At 37.9% G+C, this 14,204-nt stretch overlaps 1 protein-coding gene across 12 annotated transcripts in view; it reads right to left on the minus strand.

Annotated features, from left to right (window-relative positions):
- ctnnd2 (catenin delta 2) overlaps positions 1 to 14,204 on the minus strand; it is a 494,372-nt gene that overhangs the window by 295,248 nt on the left and 184,920 nt on the right. The window lies entirely within an intron of this gene.

Raw genomic sequence — 14,204 nt, forward strand, 5'->3', positions numbered from 1 at the left:
TCTCACAGGAGCAGGGAAACACCCAGCAGGAAACTGTAGTTCAGGAAGCAACCAATAAGCAGTCACTCACATCACACACGAAAAAACGACATTCTAACATATTGCAAGTGAATTCTATTTATAACATAACAAACATATAACAGAAATCTGTAATAAAGATTCAATGGGGGAGGAATGTTAGAAATACACACAATGGGTTATAAATGGGGTATGTGTGTTTTGGGAGACTTATGTACAACTTGTATTATACATTTGTGTTCTCCGCCAGTGTATTAAAGCTAGTATAAGTCCTGAGTCCAAGTGGTATTTCTAAAAGAGATTTTCTCCCTAGGTAAAGTACCTGACACTATGTTAAATGTTTAGTGTTAAAAAACTATTTTAACCACTAAAACAGCGCTGTCCAACTTCTGTGGCACTGAGGGCTAGTGCTGGGCGGTATAAACCGAACACCGTTTTTTTAAAAAAAAATGATATAAATTTTTAACATACCGGCATACCGGTGAGCGCGCCTCCTGGCAATTTTTCTTAGTATTTCCGGGTTGCGCGCGTGACGTCAGCGCGCACCTGATGTCAGCGCACACACTCTACAAAAGCGCCATCGCTAGGACGCATCACTCGGAGTCGGACACATCGCTGGAGCTTGAGGAACCAGGTAAGTTGAGTTCCACTCACTGAACACCAATGTGCGCTGTCGGGGGTGCCTGGCCTGCATATTTTATGGGGGTGCCTGCGGCTGCCTGGCCAGTAATTTATATTTATGTGAAGTGGGGGGGGGGTGCGGATGGGGGGGTGTTTGGGGTGGCGGGGGGGGTGCGGATGGGGGGGTGTTTGGGGTGGCGGGGGGGGGTGTTTGGGGTGGTCACCTAATCATGCATGGGGAAAAAAAAATACCGTCAAATACCGTGATACCGATATCATTTTGAAAAATACCGTGATATAAATTTTTGGTCATACCACCCAGCAATACTGAGGGCCGATTTTTTCCGGCCTCCGTGGTGGAGGGCCGATAATGGAAGCTAGTTTTGACCACTCCCCCTTTTAAAACCACACCCACTTGAAACCACAACCATGTTATCGCATGACCATAGCCATATTAATGGTGGTAGTACAGCAAAAACCTGCAATACTCTGCCTTCCCTACCCTGCCTGTGTGTGCCATACTCTGCCTTCCCTACCCTGCCTGTGTGTGCCATACTCTGCCTTCCCTACCCTGCCTGTGTGTGCCATACTCTGCCTTCCCTACCCTGCCTGTGTGTGCCATACTCTGCCTTCCCTACCCTGCCTGTGTGTGCCATACTCTGCCTGCCCTATGCTGCCTGTGTTTGCCATACTCTGCCTTCCCTACCCTGCCTGTGTGCGCCACACTCTGCCTGCCCCACCCTGCCTGTGTGCCATACTCTGCCTCCCCTACCCTGCCTGTGTGTGCCATACTCTGCCTTCCCTACCCTGCCTTTGTGTGCCATACTCTGCCTTCCCTACCCTGCCTGTGTGTATGGCACACACAGGCAGCATAGGGCAGGTAGAGTGTGGCACACACAGGCAGCCTACAGTGACACAATGCTGCCACTGCTCCTACAGTCTGCACAATAGCTATATATTAAAAAAACTTTTTAATTGCAGTACCACCTTAGTATATGTTCTTTTTATAGTGTGCAGGGTTTATTTTTGGGTTTCTACTGCTCCTACACTCTGAGGTGTGAACAGGTGAACAATGTGGGTGATTACAGCCTGAGCCTGAGGTGTGAACAATGCAGGGGATGAACAATGTAGGGATTAAAAGGTGTGAACAACACAGGGGATTACATTTTTAAACAATACAGCCTGAATCTGAGGTGTTAACAATGCAGGGGGCCAGTACTGATACCATTTAAAGCTTACACAAAGGTAAGTTATCAAAGCAGCCAGACAGGTGGGGGGTCGCGGGCCGCCAGTTGGACAGCACTGCACTAAAATATAGCAATTTTTTAAAATTCCATCCATATATATTTAGTTTTACCTCTTTTAAAACAAAGGACACTTTTAAAAAAAGTTTTAAAGAAATCCTATACCTGTGTAAATTCATCAAAATGAATCTGTCTTTTGAACAAGGTATTTTGATCTATTGGGTAGAAGCAGCGCTGGGCATTACTCTCCTTGCTCCTCAATGCAAATCACATGCAGGGAGGAAAGATTCAAACAGTTATGATCTGATTCATTCCAGTGCAAGAAATAAATTGCTACTTCCTAGTAAAATGTTCCCACTAATCATAAATTGTCTCCTTTTTTTGCTTTGGAAACTCTTTTACCATTGTTTAACATTATCTCTATTAACAGAGATACGCTATATAGATAGTGCTTGAATTGGGGCGGGATTAGGCAGGATGGCATCCTGGAACTTCTTGAAAATACCTACTTTCCATCTGGGTGGACAGGAGGGAAAGATTTGGTTTCCTTCTTCCTGCTCCCCAATTTTTTCCCCTTTTTTATGTAAAGTCCTATTTTATTAATAAACATTAATTAACATTGGTGACCAGCAAGTCTGCTAGAAAGAATGTATACACATTACATCTGCTTTTTATTTGCAGGGACAAGGAAAAACAGTACTTTGGCTGAGCTCCAGAGTAATTTACCCAGCAGATTAGGTGCACATATCTATGTACTGCTCTCTGTTAACAATGGAAAAACAGTTCTTCCTTGTTCCTACTGTCCTGCAGAGTGATTGTAATTTTGCCAGACAGCAGTTTCATAGTATGTACTTGGGTACAGAATTTATTTATATCAAAGATATATTACTCGTACTAACAGCTTCAAACAGAACAGAATCAGTATACATAAGTGGTGGATCTTTTATCCCCCTTTTCTCATTATTTTCTCAAAAAATGAGATGCCACCCCTTTAAAAATGTGCTACTTGTGCACTGGGAATTCATTTGGAGGGGCTTAACTAAACTATCACTTATTTAAAGGAGCATTTCATTTAGATTTACTTGGCAAACAAACCTGGACATACTGGCTGTCATTTATGAACACTGGGCAAATTTGCCCATTTACAGTAACCTATGGGTTTATGTGTCCTTGCACTTCCCCCACCCCCTCCTCTCCTCTGGCCACTTCTAGTACCGTGCCCTTGCAGCTGTTTATTATTTATTAGGATATTCACTCTGCCACCTCTGATTACATCACTTTCTGGTGCTGGGAGGATTTGGGGTACGTGCATTTTGAATTCTGTGGAAATTTGCTAATTACTTTTCCTGGTGTATGGTGCAGCTTAGAGATTTATTCAGAGGAGGCACTCTAGAAATCTTATAAGTGTTTATAGTTGGGGAGCTGGTGTTAATGTTGGCATGAGTTTATAAATTTCAGTCCAGCCTACAACTACCCTATATTTCATCTCATAAATCAATCAGTTAGCTGGGATGACAATGCACTGAAATGCTTCAAAATGCACTGCTGACTGAGATATGTATGTTGGAGATAGTATAGTGGCACTTACATATGCAGCATAGTCTGATAAAATTTAAAGCAAAGCACCATCCTGACATTTTATGCACAGACGCACAGTTGGAGCATAATATTATTGCTCCTGTAGTGACCAGAATGCTGAAGGAAAAGGCTTCAATGATGTCTGCAGCCTTTGCAACAATTCTATTTTACAAGGCATTTAGTATAAAACAAATAATACAAAGAAAACCAATCCATAAAATACAATAATAAGATTTAAAAGCCAGGTTACTATCAGTGGATTCCTCAGCAGCACTTGCATTGGAAATACATTTAAATACAGGGAAATGTTAAACAGAAATGTTCATAAGAAAAAAAAAAAAAGAAACATAACTTTGATTTCCATTCAAAAGTAATGTTAAAAAAGCACAGCTGCATTCCTTTTGTTAAGGATTAAATCACCAGAATCTTATATTTCCCCTGCAACACTGATCCTGTAACAATGCAGCTGATGCTGTAACTGTTTGCACAATAAACTTCTGACTGCAACTAGGTTTCTTTAAAGCAATCAGTGACAGATGGTGAAGATAGAATGCTGTGCCAGCCAACAGAGACACAGAGGATATGCATCTTGAGGTGAGTGTGGTGCAGACATACTTTTAATTTGAAATAAATTAATTTAACAAAGCAGAAGCCCAAATGCCAAACCAGTGAACATATTCAAGATGTATTTCAAAAATACAAAATTACTTCTAAAAAAATAATGACGTAATATTTTATTATGATTTCTAAGGAAGACAATTTAAGGGATTTTAAACATGGCATTCACAGTCTGGGTAGGAGATGATGCATGCTTGATGTATAAATTTGACACTGTGTCCTTTAACCCTTTCACTGCCAGCCATTTTGAACAAAGTGGAACTTCTACTGCCTGACAGTTTTTGAAAATTTTGCACTGTTTCAAAATTATAAATTTTTAGAAAGAACAGATTCTGTGGAATCCAGAATAGATAGAACTGCCTGTCTACTCCAAACTACCAAGTTGTAATGCTTTCCTAAAGTTATTGGTTTTTATCAAAATTTGTAAAAATTTCTTATAAATCACTTCAAAGCTTCCTGTCTATAGTATCTGATCTCCTACAGGTCATAAAGTAACCATATAAAACACCCTATATATGAACGCCAGGGGTCCACTGAACAGTTTGATGCCCAATATATTTAGGTTTACCTAAGTATGTGGCATGTAGGAGCCCCAATGTGAACATACCCCCATATAATCTATCATTTCTGTCATTCCAGCTTCTGCAAAATCAACACATTTACATCCTTTTGTGTGGGATAACGCTACAAAAAAGTACACTCACCCCAGAAAGCCATATATTTTTGGAAAGTACACATTCCCCCAAATCCAAAAATCTAGTAATTTTGATGACAATTCCAAAAATCCCCTCAAAACTTCCACTTTGCAGCATCTTATCTCCCACATGCATTAGGTACCAAGATAAAACACCCTAAATTTGAACGCCAGGGGTCCACTGAACAGTTTGATGCCCAATATGTATAGGCTTACCTAAGTATGTGGCATGTAGGGGCCCCAACATGAACATACCCCATATGATCTGCCATTTCTGTCATTTCAGCTTCTGCAAAATCAACACATTTACATCATTTTGTGTGGGATAAAGTTAGTAAAAAGTACACTCACCCCAGAAAGTCATATATTTTTGGAATGTACACATTCCCCGAAATCTAAAATGGGTACCCATGTCTTTCTACTCCAAAGTACCAAACCGCAAAGCTTTCCTAAGTTTGCCAATTTTATTACATTTCCAAAAATCACCTCAAAACTTCCAATATGCAGCATCTTATTTTCTATAAGTCATTAGGTACCAAGATAAAACACCCTAAATATGAACCCCAGAGGCCTACTGAACAGTTTGATGCCCACTGTACATAGGTTTATCAAAGCACATGGCACTTAGATACCCCAAAATATACCTTGTGCACACTAATTTCATGGCTTACCTTTACCTAATTCATAAACACATGGCAGTTTTATGTGGTATAGAAACTGCAGAAATATACCATATATTTTTGGAAAGTACACGTTCAGACAAATCCAAAATGGGTAAAGAGTCCTTTCTACACCAAAGTACCAATCTGCAAAAGCTCTCCTAAAACTAGTGGTTTCTATGACATTTCAGAAAATCTACTAAAAATGTTGCAATTTGCCGCATTTATCTCACACAATTTCTTGTGTACAAAGGAAAATCACCCCAAATAGGAACACCAGAGGTCTACTGAACAGTTTGATGCCCTATATGCATTGATTTACCAAACTATGCGGAGTACAGGGGCACCCAAATTAAAAAAATGCATATGAATTTTCACGAATGACGCTATGTGTATTATGTGCCATAAGACCCCCTAACAGTACGGAGACCCTAGAAAACCATACATTTTCCGAAAGTACACATTCTGACAAAACAAAAATGGGTAAATACATCTTTTTTACTGCAAACTACCAAATTACAAAGCTATGCTAAACAGAACGGTTTTTATGACATTTCTGAAAATCGTCACAAAGATTGCATTTTACCTCATTATGTACCCCCACAATTTGTAATGTATCAACATAAAACACTCTAAATATGAACGCTAGTGGTCTACTGAACAGTTTGATGCCTTATATGCATAGATATAGTTCAACAGTTTGATGCCTTATATGCACCCAAAATATGAACGCCAGGGGTCTACTGAACAGTTTGATGCCCAATATGCATAGATTTACCAAACTCTGTGGGGTACAGAGGAAGCCAAATTGAAATACAGCAGACAAAATGTCCATGTGCAAGACAAGTAACAAAGAACAATATGAAATACAATAAAATCGCTAAAATCACAAAAAAAAACCAAAAACTAAAATCAATGTTTTTTTTTTCTTAGTGATATCTGCAGTCAGAATCACAGTTTGAGTATTCTGGCTTGGGCAAATTAGTTTTACAGACAAAGTCAAGCGAACAACAACTATGCATAACTGAAAATGCAATAAAATGGCTAAAAATGCCATAAAATGATTAAAAATGCACCAAAATCACAGAAAATTTAATAAAAACACCAAAATAATACACAAAAGGTATTGCACAGTGCGGTTAACGAATACACTATCCGCAATGACAATAAAACAATTTTTTCAGGCAAGAATAAAAATGATGCGATAAAAATGAAAAATTACAAAATTACATAAGTGTGTAAGTGAGTGTGTACACATGGCAAAAAATGTGTTTTGAGTGCATGTGTGTGTGTGCAAGTAAGTAAGTGTGTAAGTGCTGTGAATGTGTGAAACCCCCCTCCAAAATGTATGTGTGTGTGTAAGTGTGAGTATAAGTGTGTATTAGTGTAATATGTGTGATTGTGTGTGTATGTAGCACTTACCTGGGGTCAGAGGAGCTGAAGATCGCATGAGGAAGACAGGGGATGCCGGGACAGCAGCTGCAGAGGTGAGTAGCCGGCAAAGGAAGCGGGGGGCAGAGCGCAGGAAGTGAGGGAGAGAGCAGACTTTTTCTATGGGGCCCCTGGACGATCACGCCCCAGGGGCCACTGGGTACCCCCCTCCGCTCGTTCCCTAGGGGGTCCTTTACTTTGCGATCATTCTCTGCGCTCGGATTAAGCAGCAAGCGCAGAGAACGAGCGCAAAGTAAAGAAAACATAGCTCCTACATGCTCGGCGTTCAACATATTTTTATGCCAGCACGTAGGAGCTACGTCTTTTGCAGGGAAAGGGTTAAAGCATTTGTAGATTTGCAAGTTGTATCACCATAATTACTGTTCTTTAAAAAAAAAATATATATATATATATATATATATATATATCTCCTCTTTAATAAAAATAATTTGTTTATATAAGTCCAGTGAGTGCTGACCCTCTCTCAAGCACCTTTAACATTATTTGGACCTGCACCCAGGCAACAGCAACTTATCTATACGTGAGTGCCGGCATTTACTTGGAAGTTTATATATATATATACAGTATATATATATATATATTTAAAAGAGCAGTAGTTATATAATATATATTACCACATTTTTAGGGAAAGAAGGGAATGGAAAGAAAGCCATCTCTGCCACATTGGCAGACTCTTCAGGTCCTCCATTGTATCAGCTTCACTGACATCTTCAACACAATTGCTTGACCCAGTTTATTTTTCAAAAGCTGTGCTTGACCACAAATTGATTTCCTCATACAACATTACTCTGAGACAAGGGAAACTTGCCAACAATCCCAGATCTAAGTTTAAAGGCCCGTTCTGCCTACTAGTAGGCACCTATTCTTGCAGTCTTTTGTATACTTATAACAGCAGTCTTTTTTTTGTTTTGATTTCAGCAACAAGTCTTATTTCCACTTTAAGCTACCTTTTATTGCTTACCTCTAACTGGGCAACCCTTGTACTCTTGTTTGTTATATAGATCCTTATATTTTTATTGTGCACGGTGCATTTCTTAACAGTTAAAAGCAATACAAAATAAAACAATCTATAAATATTGTGTTACATTAGTTCTGCAATGTATTCTTCTGTACATACAATCCTTATTGCAATCCACCGCATGTATACATTAAAAGGGTACATTACATTATATAACTTTTATAATGCCATAGCCCCAGTCTGTAGAGGTGCTCTCCTTTATGGTGCCACTGTGTTAACCTATGGCCCCAGCCCAGAGATACATAAAATTCAGTTCAGTTCACAGCACAGCTTCTGAATTAGCAGTTAAGTATACAGATGTTATATTTGTCAGTAGAAAAGCAGCAACTATTTGACAAACTGCAAAAATATTAACATCACATATTTGAAAAGATAATGTTCACAAAACAAAATGTTCACAACTTTCAGATTCACTTTCATTGCTTATTCTAAGGAAATGCTTAGTACCTTTACTGTCAGTGTTTCATGGTGCCAATCTGGTGCAATAAGAAAATCTAAGCTGTTGTCCCTATTATTATTCAGGCCCTATGTGGCTGGCTACATCCAGCGTAATATACGAACCAGCACCCTGGGCTGCTAAGTTGCTAACTAAAATTCTTGTTAGGGTATTATAAGATTATAACACCAAAGGGGGTAAAAGATATAGAAAAGGGATAAGGAAGAACGTGGCCAGTGATCCTAAAAGAAATTGACTGCTTAAGCTAACCAACCTCTACCTCACTGGGCATGTACAGCCAGTTGAAGCTATTCAGTAGATTATTGTGAAATCCTGGTGGATTGAGTCATTGCAGAAAATTTCCATTAGTGGGCTAAAAGGTAGTAAATAGGAGACATAATTTCTTTTCACTTCCTGCTGCTTTGATTGTTTAAGTAGTTTGCCCAAATTAATAGACCAATCCAATGTCCCCATATATGGCATCAATCTATTTGGTCCAAGGGCCATTTGGTCAGAGCAGCAATACATAATCCTTTATATGGCATTTGTTTATTTGGCCAATGGGCCATTCAGTCAGAGTAGCATATATGTTGACCCATGCATGGCCACCTTAGACAATGTTAAAATTGCAAAATTAAACAGTAACAAACTTTCAGAACATTTTTATTTTTTGCGTTGTACATTTGTCCATTTAAGACTTGTAGTACCTTTCACTATATGTGAATACTTATACTTAATTTAAAAGTATTACTGTTTTTTTTTAAATGACTATTATTCTGCAGGGGTTATTGTAGTATTATAATAAAACATACAAAATTAGTAAAGAAAAATAAATTAAGAAAAGTACAAGTTTGTGGATAATGGTGAACTCAGTAGCACAATATAACCAATAAGATAAAGGGTAAAAATGCTTTTTCTCTATAGGTTCATTTTATCTTGGTAATTTTAAAATTTTCAATATTTCAAATCTAAGATTTGCTTTAGTAAATCAATTTTATAATCAAAAATGATTTATGCCATAGATATAGATTTGCCACATTAGTGCCACATAGAACACTATATTTATTCTGCAGAAAGCTTTATCAGAGCCCTAGAAGCTCCCTCCATTTGTTTAAGATTGCACCTGCCATTTTAGCTTGGTCTTCATAGCTTCCTGTTTGCAGTCTAGCTGTTATACAGTGTTGGACTGGCCCAGGATACCAGGAAAACTCCCGGTGGGCCCAGGGGTCAGTGGGCCCTCCTGCTCCTGACCATTTGGCCTTTTTCATGGTCGTTCCCTATTTCTGAATGGTAACAAAGAGGAAAAACAGATGCTAGCATGTAAATAAAAGAGACAGGGAAAATAAAGAGCAAAGGAGGAAAAATAGTTTGAAGAGTGGGCCTATGGGCTAAGGTTTTCTGGTGGGCCCCTGAGGTCCCAGTCCGACACTGCCGTTATAGCTCAGATTAAACATTCCTAAGGGAGAGGGGAGTGAGTTTTAAGAATTCTTATGGGAAAGGGGAGCAGGTGAGTGGAGAGAGGAAAGAGCTGTGCAGACTCTAGCCCCGGGGATGAAGGATTTTTCTGAGAGAGGAAGTCAGGTACCAAAGAACATGTTTACAAAAAAGGAGACAAGAATTCCTGTGGGGGAATAAAGTAAATGCTGGAAGTTCAACTAATCCCTTGTATGCACAGATATCCATAAACACATCTGCTTATTGTCTCCCTGTTGGGAGGTTTCCTGTATAAGAAGACCACTTATATCACTTCACATAGTTCAGTTATACAAATATGCATAGTAACATAGTAACATAGTAAGTTGGGTTGAAAAAAGACATACGTCCATCAAGTTCAACCATAATGCCTATATATAACCTGCCTAACTACTAGTTGATCCAGAGGAAGGCAAAAACCCATCTGAAGCCTCTCTAATTTGCCACAGAGGGGAAAAAACTCCTTCCTGACTCCAAGAGTCTTGTAGGTCTCGGGACTACTGAAATATATGCCAGATTTGGATCTTTGTATAAGGCTTATGAAGTTACATGGGCATACGTTTTAAGATGTCACTGTTTAGTGTATATTTATATTCAGAACATGGTCTTTGACTCATTTCTATTATTTGCTATCCTGACTGTCTTTCTGCCATGGTATAAAAATTATTTTCCATCTAGGTGAAACTTAACAATGGTTATATAAGTTATCTGAGCACATTTTCCCTGCAGTTTTTCTAGTAATGGAAGAAATCCCATACAGCAACATTAATTCATTCTTGCTTAAGATTTTTCTTTCAAAAATGATAACTGACCAATAGCCTCATTGCATAAAGTTGCTATTTGGTAATAGCAGAAATGCACTTTAAACCTACTACTTTTTCTAATTTTTATATTACTTTTCCTAAAGCTTTCATTTTTTCTATACCTCCTGCTTTAGCATGAATTATACGAGTCACAAATTATTTGTTAATTATTGCAGCCTGTGTGTGACTATATTTAACTGCAGACGAAGTCTCAGGTGAAACCATGGAGCTAACTTCAACTAAATGTTTTTAAAACTAAGACATTATGTGACTCCTGGTTTTAAAATTATCATAAATTAAATACACACAATTTTGCTTTTTCTTAGAATTTTGCTATACATTATATAAAGTTGAAATGTGCTTTGGATTCTTGCACACTAATTATATCTAAATATTAATAGATTTACCTCTTTTCATTAGCAGTGTACAATGATTACTTTTCCCGTAAGAGTAAATGTATCAGTTTAGATGCAGTATGTCTCATTGACAAATTATGTAACTATAAATTCCCAAGTGTTTGTCAGACATTTCAGTTAATCAAGATGAAGAGGATAATTGGATAACTGAACTACAAATAGAAAAGGTTGATCCTAATTAGATCAGACCAAAGAGATATCTGAAGCAAACTCTTTTTTAATATCTGTGACACCTAATGACTTGAAATATGACAAAATGTGTGTTAGAAATTCAATTATCATATAATTGCTTTATATTAAAAGTTTATATTTTTTTCTTTGTTTCAAAATTCATTGCACCCTTCAGCCAATGGAAATACAAATCTAATTTAAATACATAAAAAAGTAGGATATAGTCACCTGAAAGGTTGCCATTCAAAGTAAATATAAAGCAAATTTTAACTTTTGAGGTAATTGTGCCAATGCTCAGGTCAACAAGTGAACTTCCCACTGAGAAAAACTGCAACAGGAAAGTTAACCAAGCTCAACTTTTATTTTAATTTTTTGCCGTGAGTCACAGAAAAAGTCTCTAAAACAAAATAATTCTTTTGCTATTCTTATAAAGATTTATTCATCTAAGTACTGAGAATGCTGCATACATTTTAAAAAATATCTATTTTGGCACAATTACAGCAACAAAATAATAATTTAAGTAGGAGGCTAAAATCTAACTAGAAAGGGAAGTTTGAGAACAAACTTCATGTTGGTTTGAAAAACATGAAGTGACTGATTGAAATCTGATTGGCTGTTAGCTCCACACAGTTTTTCTAACCTTGGACCACAGTTATACAGTAAATTGGTTTATATTTATACTGCTGCCTTTCTCACACTATTTATGCCAGGGTTCCTAAACTTTGCACAGTCACTGGACGTATTCAAAGTTAGAAAAATTGGGTGGAGCCACCAACAGCCACATTTCTTTAATTGATTTAAGTGGGGAAAGTTTAACTGCTGCCATTCTCACACATTTAATCCCAGTGTCTCCAAACACCACTGACATTAATATCTGCACTGCTGATGGTAATTCCTGAGCCATTGACAGTAATTAAAATTTACTGTTACTCTGCAATGGTAAAAGGTGTTTGTTACAGTAACACTACTATAGTTTATATAAAGAAGCTGCTGTGTAGCCCCGGGGGCAGCCATTCAGACTGTAAAAAGGAGAAAAGGCACAGGTTACATAGCAGATAACAGATAAACACTAGAATACAACAGTGTTTTATCTGTTATGTGCCTGTGAATTTTCTCTTCTGAATGGCTGCATAGCAACTATAATAGCCTTTCTGAGGCAAACACACCTATTGCACCAGTGCAGGGCAGCAGTACTTCATATTGTAATTTCTTTTATAAACACTCATTTTTTGGCATTACTATTTCTTTAAGAATTTCTTAAAAAGAAAGACAGGTTCACTTTCTTAAGAAAGTGGACCTATCACTGAAAGAAATAATTCCAAATGTTTTTCTATTGTGTTTGTAATGAATAAACTTTGCTTGCACTATTTAAATAACATCTTGTCTCTTTCAGTCTTTATTATACAATCACAGTCAGCAAGCAGGCAGGTGTAGTGATGAGCAAATTCTTTCGGCATGCATGGATTTGCAAATATTAGCTGCAACAAAAATTTGTGGTAGCCGCATTTCACACATTTTTCACAGTTTCACAGGGGACCGATTCGCTCATCACTAGGCAGGTAGTAGGTAAGCTTTCTATCACTCCAAAATCTTGTGTATGTGCCAGAATGTGGGACCTGATGCACATGCCCATGAGCTGGCTGCACAATTAGATGGTAAGTCTGGAGGAGGGAAAGTGACTACTGAATGGAAAGTGAAAGAAACTGTCTGCCCCACCTCTGTGCCTTAGGCAGACAATATATGATTGATAGCTGGGATTTTTAAATGTCTATATAATGGGTATGGATGTTCTCATGGAAAAAAAAAGAATTTGGGTTTCATGTTTATTTTGAAAAGGACTAGTTTCAAGGTCTCACTGTAAGGGTTTCATTAAAGCACCAGTGAGGGTCCCTGGGTGGGAGTTTAAATAGGTTCAAAGTTAAAGTATTGGGGCATGGAAAGAGCATGACATTGGCAAGATTTCATTTGGGTGAACAGGAATGTGACAGAAAAAAAGTACTCACTGCAAGAGCAGACCTTATAGACTGGGGAGTAGAACATATACTGTTCTTCTGCTGGGTGATTATTACACCCAGCATCAAATAACAAGGCTTGTCTCATGATCTGTCTGAACATAGAAGATGTAATATGTGCAGATCTGTCTGGCAAGGGGTCTGACCTATAGCATCTGCAGTTTGAGTAGTTTAAAATAAAATCCCTCCCATGAAAGTACAGTATACACAGAGGTGATTTTTGTTAGAAGACTAAACATGAAGTAATAAAACCTAAGTATATACACATTGGCCTAGCATCAAATAATGACCTTCTGGATCGGTGAGGACCTGTTTAATTGGAAAAATGTACTATAAAGCATAAACACATCCTGTATAGTAGTAACAAAAAATACTGAAATACAAATAAAGAGATATATATGAAATGGGAGTATTTCTCTGTCCAGCAGCAACAAGAGATCCTCTGCACTCACCCATTATCAATATATATATTGGACATTAAAACATTCTCTTCATTAAGCTACCAAGCAATGCTCTCCCCTTTACAGGGATTGTTTGTTCATATATTGCAATTTACTTTAAGCTGGCCAACTACATAAACGTCATCCCCTGTCTGGCCCGTCCTACACTTATTTTTAAGAATTTTACTGCTTCAGTATACATTTAAAAAAGCTACAGGTGATTCCAGTGGAGGCAATAAAAGGGCAAGCATTTGGGGGTTTTAACCTTGAAGGTAAGTAAGTTGCAGGTAAAAGTCAGTACCTTTGTTAAACGTATATTAATTCAGTAGAATTTTCTTAATGAATCAGATAAAAATGAGTAGTTGGACGATCCCTGTTTTAGGGGAGGACATTGCTTAGTAGCTTAAAGCACAGAATGTCTTAATGTCCTATATTTTACCAGTAGGTCCTTCCAACGGACACGAGGGCACCCACTTCGTTTAGAAGAAGGGAGGTTCCATTTAAACATTCGGAAAGGATTTTTTACAGTCAGAGCTGTGAAGTTCTGGAAT

The sequence above is a fragment of the Xenopus tropicalis genome, chromosome 6 (genome assembly GCF_000004195.4).
Source record: "Xenopus tropicalis strain Nigerian chromosome 6, UCB_Xtro_10.0, whole genome shotgun sequence".
Classification (NCBI taxonomy): Eukaryota; Metazoa; Chordata; class Amphibia; order Anura; family Pipidae; genus Xenopus; species Xenopus tropicalis.